Source organism: Miscanthus floridulus, chromosome 10, assembly GCF_019320115.1.
Source record: "Miscanthus floridulus cultivar M001 chromosome 10, ASM1932011v1, whole genome shotgun sequence".
Lineage (NCBI taxonomy): Eukaryota > Viridiplantae > Streptophyta > Magnoliopsida > Poales > Poaceae > Miscanthus > Miscanthus floridulus.
The window spans coordinates 29664096-29678146 of NC_089589.1; the positions used below are offsets into that span (position 1 = coordinate 29664096).

The 14051-nt window shown below is 40.5% G+C and overlaps 1 pseudogene; it reads right to left on the reverse strand.

Moving 5' to 3' along the window:
- Positions 1 to 604: 604 nt before the first annotated feature.
- Positions 605 to 6470, reverse strand: LOC136488325 (protein-tyrosine-phosphatase PTP1-like; annotated as a pseudogene).
- Between the last annotated feature and the right edge of the window lie 7581 nt (positions 6471 to 14051).

The following is a 14051-nucleotide window of genomic DNA, read 5'->3' on the forward strand; positions in this document are numbered from 1 at the left end:
GCTCTGGATACGCTACTCTTTCAGAAACCGATGCTGTCATGCAGAGTACCCCTTCGCCCCTAAATAACTATCGTTTTCGTTTTCCGAGAAACAACTTTAACTAAATGTATAATAAAAAATATTAATATTTATGATACATAATTATTATCATTAGATAGATATTTGAATCTAGTTTTTTAATAAATTTATTTAAAAATAAAAATGTTACATATGTTTTCTATAAATCGAGTCAAAGTTATCAGCACATAAATCGTAGCAATAAACATGTAGGGATAGAGGAAGTAAGTTTCTTGCTGCCACAGGAAGTCAACTACAGAATGCGTCTCGAATTTGTGTAACCTTAAGTTCTGAGCTAAACCCAGACAATTCACCCTGCGCAAGAGGCTTCCACGGTGTATTAGGGGATGGGTCACCTCCAGTTTGGTCTACTTTGCACGATTCCATAGACCAAAACGAACCCCTCTTCAACAAACAAACCTTGTGATAGCCAACTTGTTACGCCAAAACCAACAATAGATCATACCTGAGTTTGACTGAATAGTGCCCACCTCAATCTTTCCTGCAAACGATTGTGTATGCACGTGCACGCTCCACAACACACCAATATTAAATCTTTCCTGTGCATTATATTTCATGCATACACCATTAACCCAAAATACAATCTCGGTGGCGATACCACAATCAATGTTGATATCCTAACATCATCTAAATTCTAATTCAGGGAGAGAATAATAGTGTGCCGATCTTTATGTGATCCAGGGAATGTTAGATCACAGAAGGTTGGACATATCCATCGAACCCCAAATAATTGACCAGGGAATGTTAGAAAGGCTTCAGACGCCAGATAAAATCCACATTTCAGACTCCATGCTGTACATGAAGTCTCTTACCGAGGCTTGAAGAATGGAGCAAGTAAAGAGGCATCACGCTGTCAGATACGTCAGTACAACGTCACTGCTTGCGTTACACATTCCTGAAGGCAAATAAAACCAAAATTAGAAGATATGCAAAGATTCTGGGACTACTCATGCAGTCAAGCAAATGTTTGTCACGGACAAGTGTGCACATGAGACCTACCTCTGAAAGCGGTTCAATGTTTTGAACTCGATACAAGATCTTTCAATTCATCTGTGATTGCCTGGTGGCAACACTTGTATTGTTCCTGCAAAGCAGAAAAGTCATTTGGGAAACTAAATGGAAGCACTTCTAGCAAATCTGTTAATGGGTTGCTCTTCAGAATTGCTCTATCAAAGGATAATATAATTTGACTGAAAGACCCCTAGTGATCAGAATATCACAACTCCCATAGAACCCTCGCAAAGCAACTGCTAGCCGCATACTGCAATTACCAAGCAAAAGAATATCTACCTACCACCTACACCAGGAAAACCCACCTTTATATATAACAAATAATTCTGTACCACTTCTAAAATTATAGCTAAAGTTCAGATTTAGTCATTTAGAGTATAGTTATGAGCAACCATGCATTCACTAATTATAGTTCAGCAGAAAAAAGGTAACAATCACCATCATGCAGAGCAGACACTTTCTGAAGTCTTTTGGTAAGCAAGTACTGATAACACTATATGGAAGCTACTCTGTGCAAGTGAGGATTATGTAACTAGGCCCCAGAGAAAAAAATAAAGAAAGATCAACCATACCTCTGTTTGGACCATTCCAGGTCGCTGTGATCTAAATTTTTTGACAGTTTCAACAAGATCAACAGCCCCCTGTTCTCCAAGTAAAATCCTCTCTATTGTATTATGGATGGTGATATAAGCACCTGTTCTTCCAATGCCTGCGCTGCAAGAGAAAGCAATTTTACTGAGATAGTGAATAAGTTATAGCCATATAGGAAAGGTCCCACCAGAAAGCGAGGCATTTAAAAAAAAAAACTCCAAAAAGCGTAACATTCGTTTCATGATTTGAAACAAACCTGCAATGTGCAACTATTGGCCGTTCTCTTGGAATGTAATACAATCTTTTTAGAATCCTTCTTACATCAGCACTGCCATTTGGTACCCCATGGTCAGGCCACTCAGGATACTCAATGTGGAGAAGAGATCGCACTTCATCTGACTAAAACATAAAGAAACACAGACGGGAAAAAATTCAATGATATAATCCTTCAGCAAAAAATTGCAAGAATTCCACACTATAATGCAAAGGAGAACGAGAAGATGATAAACCGATAGGAAAAGATAAACAAAAGAAGAGACAACATGAGGAAATAAAAGAATTCATGGAAGAAAATGAGGTGAAAAACTGAAAATTACTGGCCAAAGAATCTGCAGGATCTCAATAAGAAGATTTGGCGTCTCACTCAGCAATACTATCTCAGCAAGAATTAGCAACTGATCTCACTAACTAATAAACCCACCTTTATATATAACAAATAATTCTGTACCACTTCTAAAATTATAGCTAAAGTTCAGATTTAGTCATTTAGAGTATAGTTATGAGCAACCATGCATTCACTAATTATAGTTCAGCAGAAAAAAGGTAACAATCACCATCATGCAGAGCAGACACTTTCTGAAGTCTTTTGGTAAGCAAGTACTGATAACACTATATGGAAGCTACTCTGTGCAAGTGAGGATTATGTAACTAGGCCCCAGAGAAAAAAATAAAGAAAGATCAACCATACCTCTGTTTGGACCATTCCAGGTCGCTGTGATCTAAATTTTTTGACAGTTTCAACAAGATCAACAGCCCCCTGTTCTCCAAGTAAAATCCTCTCTATTGTATTATGGATGGTGATATAAGCACCTGTTCTTCCAATGCCTGCGCTGCAAGAGAAAGCAATTTTACTGAGATAGTGAATAAGTTATAGCCATATAGGAAAGGTCCCACCAGAAAGCGAGGCATTTAAAAAAAAAAACTCCAAAAAGCGTAACATTCGTTTCATGATTTGAAACAAACCTGCAATGTGCAACTATTGGCCGTTCTCTTGGAATGTAATACAATCTTTTTAGAATCCTTCTTACATCAGCACTGCCATTTGGTACCCCATGGTCAGGCCACTCAGGATACTCAATGTGGAGAAGAGATCGCACTTCATCTGACTAAAACATAAAGAAACACAGACGGGAAAAAATTCAATGATATAATCCTTCAGCAAAAAATTGCAAGAATTCCACACTATAATGCAAAGGAGAACGAGAAGATGATAAACCGATAGGAAAAGATAAACAAAAGAAGAGACAACATGAGGAAATAAAAGAATTCATGGAAGAAAATGAGGTGAAAAACTGAAAATTACTGGCCAAAGAATCTGCAGGATCTCAATAAGAAGATTTGGCGTCTCACTCAGCAATACTATCTCAGCAAGAATTAGCAACTGATCTCACTAACTAATTACACTGTTACCAGGACACGTTGCAATGCCACTATCTGGCTGATTTGCCTATGATAGGTAAAGGCCCAAAAATATTAAACCAAAACCTTCACTACCACATAAGTATGCATGAGCACCCTAGGTTGACCAGACAGTAATCCAGGACTAATATAAATTACACATCTAATTCAACCAGATTATAACCAGTCTTTCCTCCGGAAGGGAAATGCTTATGCACAGCTACAAGCTCCTCCAAAAGCTGAACTCAAGTCTGTCTTTCTATGTTTTTGGCACAAGAAATAATTCTTCATCTTGAAATGTATACACTATGAGGTAAAATACAGAATAGTAGACTCCATGGTGGACCTGCCTATCTTACACTTTACCTAGAACAGAAAGCATGTAAACAACTTTATATATATTCACCTCATCCCGTCGAATCTCCACGCCACGCAACACTAATTGACCATCTTTCCTGACCTTTGTAATCTTAATGGTAAACTTTCCAAAAATATCCTGCCCCTTGCTCAATGGTAGATACTCATCACACTGCAATTATTTGAACGTGGATACTATTTAAAATTATATTATCAATTAAGAGGAAATAGCTAATAAATTTCACGTACAAAAACAAGATTATGTTGTATCTTAGCACCTTAAGAACATCAAATTTGGTGACCATAACAATCACAGGACAGTGATTATCATATACCATCTGCCAAAAATCCTCAATCGTATTGGCTAGCGGTCCTTGAGTAGAAATGAATTTTGATAGATTTCTGCCAGCAATCTGCAAAGTTTATATGGCACAAGTCAGACAATGATTGGAGTTACTGGACCAAAAAGGAAATATGCATAAAAAAACCAAGTACAAGGAAACATGCCAATTTTACCTCTATAAGGCTGGCATTGATGTAATCATTGCCTGTTGAAGACTCTAACCGTACTCTGGTTCGATCAACTACGGAAAAGAACTCATGTTAAACAAAATTAATGATTCGATATGGGATCTTCCTATCTACACCTGCAACCCTGTACAAATTCATGGGCTTACATGGCAACACATCAGTGTAGCGGTTTCTTCCCCTATTTTCTTGTTTCCGAGCAACACTAAATTTTTGTGCCGACTGAAGCTCTGTTCTTATATCCTGAAAACAAGGTTGTTTGTCTTAGTTCAAAGAAATATTTCCTATGACAATTAACTTGTAAAGCATTACAACAACAACAAAAAATTTGCTTTGACAAGTTGGAAGAAATGAACAAAAGCTAATTGTGGGGATGTTGTTGTGTTGTATTTCTTAAACTTCTATTTTAGTGCAATAATACACAGCTCTCCTACTTATTTGATAAAACAAGATGAAAGGAATGGAAGAGACAAGTGTGTGATTTCTTGGTACATTGGACTTGACCCAAAAAAATTGCATAACAAAGGATTGGTTCTATCTCTTTCACTGAAATAAATTCAACAGCATGGGTTTCTGCACTTGTTCCAGCAATGTGCTAACAGCAGATAATTCAGCTGTTTATACAGAATTCAGTATTGGATGGCATCAGTTCTACCTCAAAAACATCTCCTTCTAACTCTGATAGATAAAAACGATTAGAACATCAATTCACAGGAAGTGAACAAGAAGCATGGGGACTATGCAATCATATGTCATGAAAGAGAAGCTACAGGCAATGGGAACGACTGGTTCGCAGAAGAGGAGGGACTGGGAGTATAATTACACCAGGTTTTGCAATTGTTTGCCTAAGTGCTAGTTTGACTGAAGCAGTATTGTGAAGCTACAAGCCTCTACTCATCCTATACGCTTTGCTGGTCCAAATCTTAGGTTTGAAGTGAAGATAATGTTACACGTTATGTTATGATATAGTTCAGGAAAGTCAAAAGGCCTAAGACTTATCATTGTAATCAACTAATCGTTGTGTCCAAGACGTATCATTGTGTCTGTAAAGTGTACACCAGGGCCTACCTAGATGCTTCACATAGAAGTAATCTACACTGCCCTACTAAATTGGAAGATCTCACGGTAGGCTCATGCTAGCTAATGAACAAATTCGCCCTCTGCATTTTTTTTGGCAACCCAATTTTGTTGGGGGTCCTCAGCTCATGGTTTTTTTTTTTTGAAGGAATCCTCAGCTCATGGTAACACACCACACTTAATTAAGGTTTATTTATGTTCCCTTTATTCTAGTAAAACTGAAGGGGAATGGTGTAGATAGCTAGATAATCTTAATTTCGCGCACGATTATCACGGTGACGAGAGATGTCGGCAGAAGAGGGGGGGGGGGGGGGGGGGGTACCGGGAGGCTGTAGTACTCCTTGGCAAGCTTAGCGGGCTTCCCGAGCTTGTTCTCCAGCGCCTTGAGCGCCTTCTTGCAGCGCCTCAGCTCGTCTGCCGTCAGCGGCCGGGGGGGCGGGTCAGATCCCGGGTCGAGCGGGTCAAACCCCGCCGCCTCCGGCTGAGAAAGACGAGGAGGCGGAGTCGTCGACGAGCGGCAGCGAGGGGCGGAGCCCCCGCCGCCCTTCGGATGACAGTTTCCCGTGGCGTCGGTCCCGAGGCGGCGGCGCTTGGAGGCGTGGATGGTCGGCGGTGAGGGGGAGCTGGCGGGGGAGGCGGCCGGGGGAGTCGTCGGGGTCGCCGTGGCGGACGGTTGGTTTAAATAAAGCGGAGGTCAGCTGCTGGCCCCCGGCCGCGGAGGTGGTTGGGTTGGAATTTTCTGTGGTGACTGTTGGGTGGATGTGGATCGGAGGGGAGGAGACTTGACTTGGGAGGCAAGAGGACGACGGGCGGGTGGGTGACGGTGACGGTGACGGCGACGAGAGCCCCGGGTGACGCTGGCTCGCGGTAGATCCGACGCGGAGCAGGTGGCTGTGGGCGCAGTGCCGCGGGCCGCGGCGGGGGGAGGGACTAGACCTATGGACGGCGCCGGCAGCGGGCTCGTCCTCGTTGAAATGGAAGCTTCTGCTCGGGAGGGGAATGTGGGGAATGGAATTGCGGACACGACGGCGACTCGGCGACGCGAGGGGGAGACGCGGAACGGAACCGCTCGCTGGATTCGAAACCGCTCGCAGTGGTGGGGGCCCGGGCCTCTGGTGACTGGTGCGATTGCCATCAATGCCATGGCCCATGGCCCATGGACCGACAGGTCATGAACTGCTCCGCGCCACCGCGTGATGGTGAGAGCACAGCAGATCATGGGTGTGTTTGTTTCCGCTTAAACACCATGTTCATTTACTGGTTTCAGTCAATAGTATTTTTCTCTCACATCAAATAAATATTAATCTAAATCAATCCAGAAATTAACTAGCAACAGGCCGAAAATCATAATCGAGCCGAAAATAAGCGACTTTCAATCGCCTTTTTGTCCAGGAGCCAGCTCAAGAGCCGCTTTGAGAGCACTTGGATCAGCTCTAGCTCTAGATCTGAGCACTTCACGGTGCCGCCGCGGGCCAAGCTCAGACCGAGCCGACATGGAGCTTGGTGCAATTGAGCCTAAAAACCAGGCCCAAACAGGATAGGTGCGCCGACCATAAGAAAAAAATGATTTTATTGTTTTGTTTGACACTAGGTTCGGGCGGAACTTTTCTAAAACCTTCAAAATCAGCGTTTGACACTAGATTTGGGCGGAACTTTTCTAAAAAAAACTTCAAAATCAGCGTTGTGTTTGTGAGGTGGAATATATTTCTCGCCCCGTTTGGTAGCCAGCTCAAGGAGCCATTTATCTTTTTTTTTCAGACGGCAATGAAGGCAGTGTTTGGCTGGTAGGAAAAACATTCGGCTGGCTGGCCGGCCGGCTGGGGCTGGGCTGGCCAGTGCACTCACGAAAAACATTGTGAGTATTCACCTGTATAGTATTTTTAGATAGAACAATATTTTTTCTCACAACAATCAGCCAAAAACAGTATTTTAGCTTATTTTTCAGTCCTGCCGAACAGACCCATTGTTCATGATGAAAAACACTATACATGTTGCTTTATTGTGAGAGAAAAATCATATCCTGACTGAAAAAACAAGCTGAACAAAGCGGTTTCTTGCTCAGCCGAACACTCTCGAAGCCATTAATTTTGGCTTTACTAGCGCCAACTCCTCCACGACTATCGCCTTGTTCGTTGGGCTGATTTGACTTATAAGTCATGGCTGAAAGTACTGTTGACTAATTTGTGTGAGAGAAAAATAATGTTCATTGGCTGATAAGCCATAGCTTATAAGCCAGATACGAGCCAGCGAACAGGTTGTATAGCGAGAAACCGAGCCATTTGAAATCATGCTAAATGGGCCTTTGTCTAACCAATTCATTATGATTGCTAGTGTAACAATATTCAACTCCAACCTTTTAGTATTGTAGTATCATTGTCATTTGATCAAAATAAACTTAAAGTTAACTCAAGACCCATGCTCTAAACAGCACCTAACTTTTTAAGTAGCCGAGCTCCGCCCGTTAGCCAGCAACCCCTAGTTGTATGCATGGACTTTGACAAAATTTGCAAATTCTATAGTAAATTTTCTAAGTTCAAGAAAATGTATATCTCATAATGAAGTTGATTCTGATGACCGCAATGGTATTTTTGCCTTGGTTTGTAAAAAAATGATATTTTTGCTTAGATTCGCCACTAGTCGTGCGTATGAACGAAGAAGTTGTGAGAAATGCAACTTATATTTACACGTGACAAACGTTTTAGTATACAGATCCCTATTACACTCAAGAAGACGCGTTCTCCCTTTGAATGCGATATTTGGTAGTGCATGATAGAGACCTAATAATGTCCTTCGAAAGAAATATTAAAAAATATAGAAGCCTTCGAGGAACAACTAGCTAATAGCTATTTGGTAAAACCGTGTATGCTATGTAGAGTAATAATTCATCAAATACTATAGTTTAAATTTGACCGATGTACTCAGCGGTTTACTAAACTACTATATATCAAGCCAAGTCAACCTACGATGTGATGGATAAACCGTGTCCGATCCATTTGGAAGATCCCTACCGTCAACGAAGGCAAGCCGTTTATCCTGCTTTTCTTTGTTTTGTTTCTTTTTTAGAATTTCTTCCTTTGTTTTATTTATAAGCCCAACATGTCGGATGGTGTTCTTTGCCATTTGGTTTTGTTGGTTGCTTTTGATTTTGCTCTCAGCACTACTTCAGCAATAGTGTTTCTCTTTCACACCAAATCAGCATCGTCAACTAAATTTTAGCAAAACGAGCAGATTTTATTACATGGCTTTTATATTTATTACTGTAAAAGGCTTGACGCTTGTCTTCTGGACATCGTTTTTGGGCCCATAGTCCCATACACAGTTTGTTCATAGATTAATGAGCCGTCACAGCGACATGCCGGAGACGCCCTCTCACTGTTTTGAACACTCGGCTAGCCCATAAATGTTCTTCTTTCGGTACGACTAGCGTCCGAACATTCGGATAGATACCCGCGGCTCCTCTATTTCCCACACGTAGCAAGCGGATGACACGGACCTCAACTTGCTGCAGGGCCTGTATGGGGCCGGCGTCTGCTCACTCGGGGCCACCACGTTCGCGGACGTCCGCGCGCTAGCTTGTCGGGTAGGGTTTCTTCGCCAAGCTCGAATTGCCGCGGCGAGATGGATGGAAGGGAAGGGAGGGGAGGGAGAGGAGATGAGAGGGTGAGGCACGCCGCGCCGTGCAAAGTAGGAGTCGAAGCCCTACAACAGGCTGGTCCGCCAGGCACCAGCGACACTATAACATGTGCAACACCCGATATACTTTTAAAACATCCAGATAAAATATTTGCAACATACGTTTGAAGACATGTGAAACAATTGAAACATTCGTCTGAAACACTTGAAAAAACACCTGAAAAATACTTGAAAAGCCATTGCAAAACATATGCAACATCCAGATAAACACATTTGCAGCATATGTGTCAACGTATGCAACATCCAAATAAACACACTTGCAATATACATTTGAAAAAACAGAAGAAACATTTGGAACAGACGCTTGCAAGTTGCAACATACATGTATAGCCATTGCAACATATGCAACATCCCGATCTACTTTTGCAACATCTATATGAAACACTTGCAACATACCTCTAAAACACTTTAAACATACGCTTGCAACATCTCTCTATATACCAACGGGAAAAAAATAAAACGCTCTTTAGCACATAGAAACTAAAATCATCTACCTTATAAAAATCATAATTTTTTCATACAATGTCAGGTCAAGATAATTTTCACACGAAACTTTTATCTCTCGAGGATATCTACAACTTTCTAGTTTTTTATCATTTAAGGTCGTTAAGGTGCTCAAAAAATAATATAAAGTTTTAATAGCATATTAATCGCGTATCAGAATATGTCACCTTAGAAAAATCATATCTTCGTTTATATGGTGTCATGTAAAAATACTTTTATATGAAAATGTAGCTCTCGATGTGATACACAACTTTTAAGGTTTTGTTTTCTCATTTAAGGTCATTAAAATGCTCAAGAAAATATAATTTTTTTAGCAGCATATTAATCAAGTATCAAGGCTTGTCTTTCTAAAAAAAACTTGTCTTCTTTGTGTGGCATCAGATAAAAATACTTTTTATATGAAACTTTACAACTTTTATATACGAGTTTTTTCATTTAAGAGAACATAAAAAAAGCAAAAAAAACAGCTGTAGCCAACAAAGAGAGCATCATGATGGAAGTAAACAACAGTGAAAAAACAGAATTTTTTTCTACTCCCTTTTTTCAAATTATAAGACGTTTTGACTTTTTTTAGGTATATTACTTTTACTATGTATCTAGACATAGCGTATATCTAAATACATTACAAAAATTATATATCTAGAAAACCCAAAACATTTTATAATTTGAAATAGAGGGAGTAGTGCTTAACACCGTTAGATTACTGAGTGACGGAAGTATCGAATCAAATAGGGGAAAAAATAAAAGGTTTGATAAATACTCTCTCCGTTCTAAATTATAAGTCGCTTTGATTTTTTTTATACATCTATTTTTTATATCTAGATACATAGCAAAATAGATAAAAAAAAGTCAAAGTGATTTATAATTTGGAACAGATGGAGTAGGAAAGATTTCAAGTTTGAATGCCAAAAAGGAAAGTAGAAGTTTTTGTAGTTGTGAATAGAAATTTTTCTCAAACAGAAATCAAGCGGAGAGAAAAAAATAAGGGAAAAAAGAGAACGAAAGAAGTGAAGGGTGATGACAAGTTCGGCTGAACTTGTTTTATTTGGCTGTGTTGTTGCTGCTGCTGCATCATCCAGCCAAGTGGCTGCAGCCGCAGCAGCATCTTAGCAAGGTATGTGTAGCTGCAGGAAAATTAACCAGTTAGTAATTATTTCTCAAAGCACGCAGCAACTAACGGAATTGCATCTGATGAACTTGAACCAATTCAATTCACATTTTATCAAGTCGTAGCATTTTTATCAGAGCTACTAATACTGATCTTGTATTAACGAATGAAGCCTTTATTTTTGCTTTCCCCGTGGACAGGGACTAGCCGTTCTTGAAAGATCTGGAGCAAGGTGATGTCGTTCAGGAATCAGCTTCAGCCTCAACAGAAGATGACGCTTGACCTCGGACCTCTCTCGTGGCACCTGCCATTTTCAAGAAGGGAAAAGTCCATTTTTGACCATTGAATTTTTGGCGAAGTCCGAGAACGACCATCGAACTCTAAAACCAGTAATCTTTGACCATTTATTTTCTGAAACCAGACACAAAAGGCCATGGACTGCAGTCCACCTGGTTTTGACGCCACGCCGGTTTTGACGCCACCTACACATGACATTCATAATTCACGTGCTGTCAGGTAAAATTAAGCCATCAGTCAGGCATTACACATCACAATTCCTAGTTTAGATGGTAGCAACATGAACTTAAGCCAACAGTCTGGCATTACACCTCACAATCCATAGTTCAGATGGTAGCAAAATAAACTTAAGCTAGCATTCTGGCATTACACATGGGCATCACAGATACTTCAGATGACATCACCAAGTGCTGGCAGAAAGAACATAGGACCTTTGGCTGGTCTTCTAACCGGGAGCTTCTTTGGAGGGGATGGTCCTTGAGCATTCAAACGAACTTCAGCTTTCCCTGAGTTTATAGTGATAGACACACTTGAGCCAGCTTTGGTAAATGGCACATTGGAGTGCAGGTGCATAGTTGCTGAACTAGAAGGAGTTGTATCAACTTTGGCACTTGCGGATGTCTTGGCCAATGTATTTGAACCTCCAGCCTTGCAAAAGAAGAAATAAATCATTGAACACACATATTTTGTGAGGATCATAAATTGGCAATAATGTTACACTGGTTTTTGACCTTGTCCTTTTATTCTATGTACATGGAGTTGTATTTGCTTTCCTCTTCATGGATGCAGCAGTGCTATGGTGAGGTGCACTTGATGAAGTTCCACCTTGTTCTCTTGAAACCTGAGCAGCATTATGGGACTGGCCATTCCTTTTGTCACATGTGGACCTGTTGTGACCAATTTGCATGCATTTCGTACACCTGATAATTGTGCCCACCTTTGAGGCCTTTTCAGACTTTGGTTTCTCATGTGCTTCTCTCTTTCTTTTCTTCTTTGGCCTACCTGGCATCTTTACATATCCAGGAGCCTTCAGTGGTGTTTTCTCTGAAACAGGCCATGCATTCATTCCTTCCACTAGCAATAGACAATGGTCATATGTGTTTTTGAACTGTTCCACTGAGTAGCAGCTAGCAATGAATGGTGACAGATCATTTGTCTTGAAGAAAATGCAAGATATGGCATGAGGACATGGCATTCCAGATAGTTGCCAATATCTACATGAACACTCCTTTTTGTTCAGGTCCACAGTGAACCTGTTAATCCAGTGAACCACTTCAAATTGGTCTTGTCCATTACATATTGCATGGCAAACTCTAGATAAATTAATATATGCATTTAATTTTTTCAAGATATTTGGGCATATGACTGTGTTCCACCCATCTGATTTGGTCCTGTTGTGCTGAATCCTAACCATGACTTTTCTCCTAATTGTCTCAAGCATGGTAATAATTGAAAAGTATCTAGCCTCTACAATCCATTTGTTAAAAGATTCACACATATTGTTGTCAACTGAATCACAAAAAGAACCTAACCTGAACCAGGCACGGCTCCAGTGATGTGGATCAGTGTTCATTATAGCCTGAGCTCTAGCTTGTGTATCCTTTGCAAGTCTTGCCTTGGCTAGGTTGAACAATGTGACACAAGGGGCCTTTGCACAAGCCCAAAATTTCTTCTGCCACTCCTTCTTTTTGAAATTTTTCTTCCAATTGGCATATATATGCCTAGCACAATTCCTATGCTCAGCATCTGGAGCCCATTTTTGCACTGCATTCAAAATTCCCTTTTCTGGTCTAATATGAAAACCCATCCAGTGCCACCATACACCTCTATATCTCTAAACAAAAGATCACAAAACCAATCCCAACTATCATTATTCTCTTTCTCCACCACAGCCCATGCAATAGGATACATTTGGTTGTTTGCATCTCTGCCAATTGCACATAGCAGCTCACCATTTGTAGCTCCCTTGAAGAAGCACCCATCTAGCCCAACAACTTTTCTACATCATGCCTTAAACCTTTCTTCAAAGCATCAAGGCATATGTACATCCTTTGAAAAATGTCTGTATCACCTTGTCTTCTCACAATAACTGTGCTTCCAGGATTACTTCTCAATAACTCTAGCTGGTAATTGTACAAGAGTAGATACTGACCCTTAGTAGCATCTAATGCCTTCTACATTACCATGGACTTGGCCCTCTTAAGCTTGCTAAAACTCACATCAGCAAACATGTCCTCTTGCACAGTTGTTTTCATTGAGTCAAGACCCCAAGCAGGGTTGGCAATGATCATCTTCTCATACTTGGCAGCAATTCTACCAGCAGTGACCAACCTATTGTCCCTTCTGGGTGGACATGTATGCTTAGCATTGTAGCTAGCAATCTGCCAACTACTACTCCTAGAATTGATAGAAGCCATGCACCTCCATTTACATGTGGACCAGTCACATACTGCAATCATTCTTGATGCCTCATTCTTGTAGAATTTGATAAGCTTCCTCTCAACTAGACCATGTTTGATACATGCCTTCTTGAATTATTTCTTTCCACTAAACTTCATTCCAATCTCAAACTTAGGAATTGGTTCCTTCTTATTAAATCTTGGACACTTACTAGTACACTTCTGAATATCCCCATCACTCATCTCTTCTACTGAATCCTCATCATCACTGCTGTCATCATATGGGGTCAAATTTCCTTCATCCTCTATCTCATACAAATTTGGCACCTCTTTGGGACTGTCCAATATGACTTCATCTAAGTTGGCTACCTATCCAGCCTTTAACCTCCTTTTAAACACCCTGAACTTGGTTAGAATTTCTACAACTTCATCATCATCCTCAGAAGAACACTCATCACTAGGTAAGTAGTCACTGTCACTGTTATCTGAAAGTGCATCTAGCCCTTTAGTGGGTTTTGGATGATTAAATGACAACGTGATTAAAGGACTAACCCATTTGCTAAGTGTGGACAGGTAATATGTTATCTCATAGGTACTTAATGAAAGCCAAAATGATGTGTTGTTGTGTAAATAATCTAGTTTAAGCACAAGACAACAATACAAATGGAATTCATGCAAAGGATTAATTATTGTGGGATTTCCATGTACTATGTAAAAGCAAGCTTGTAAGA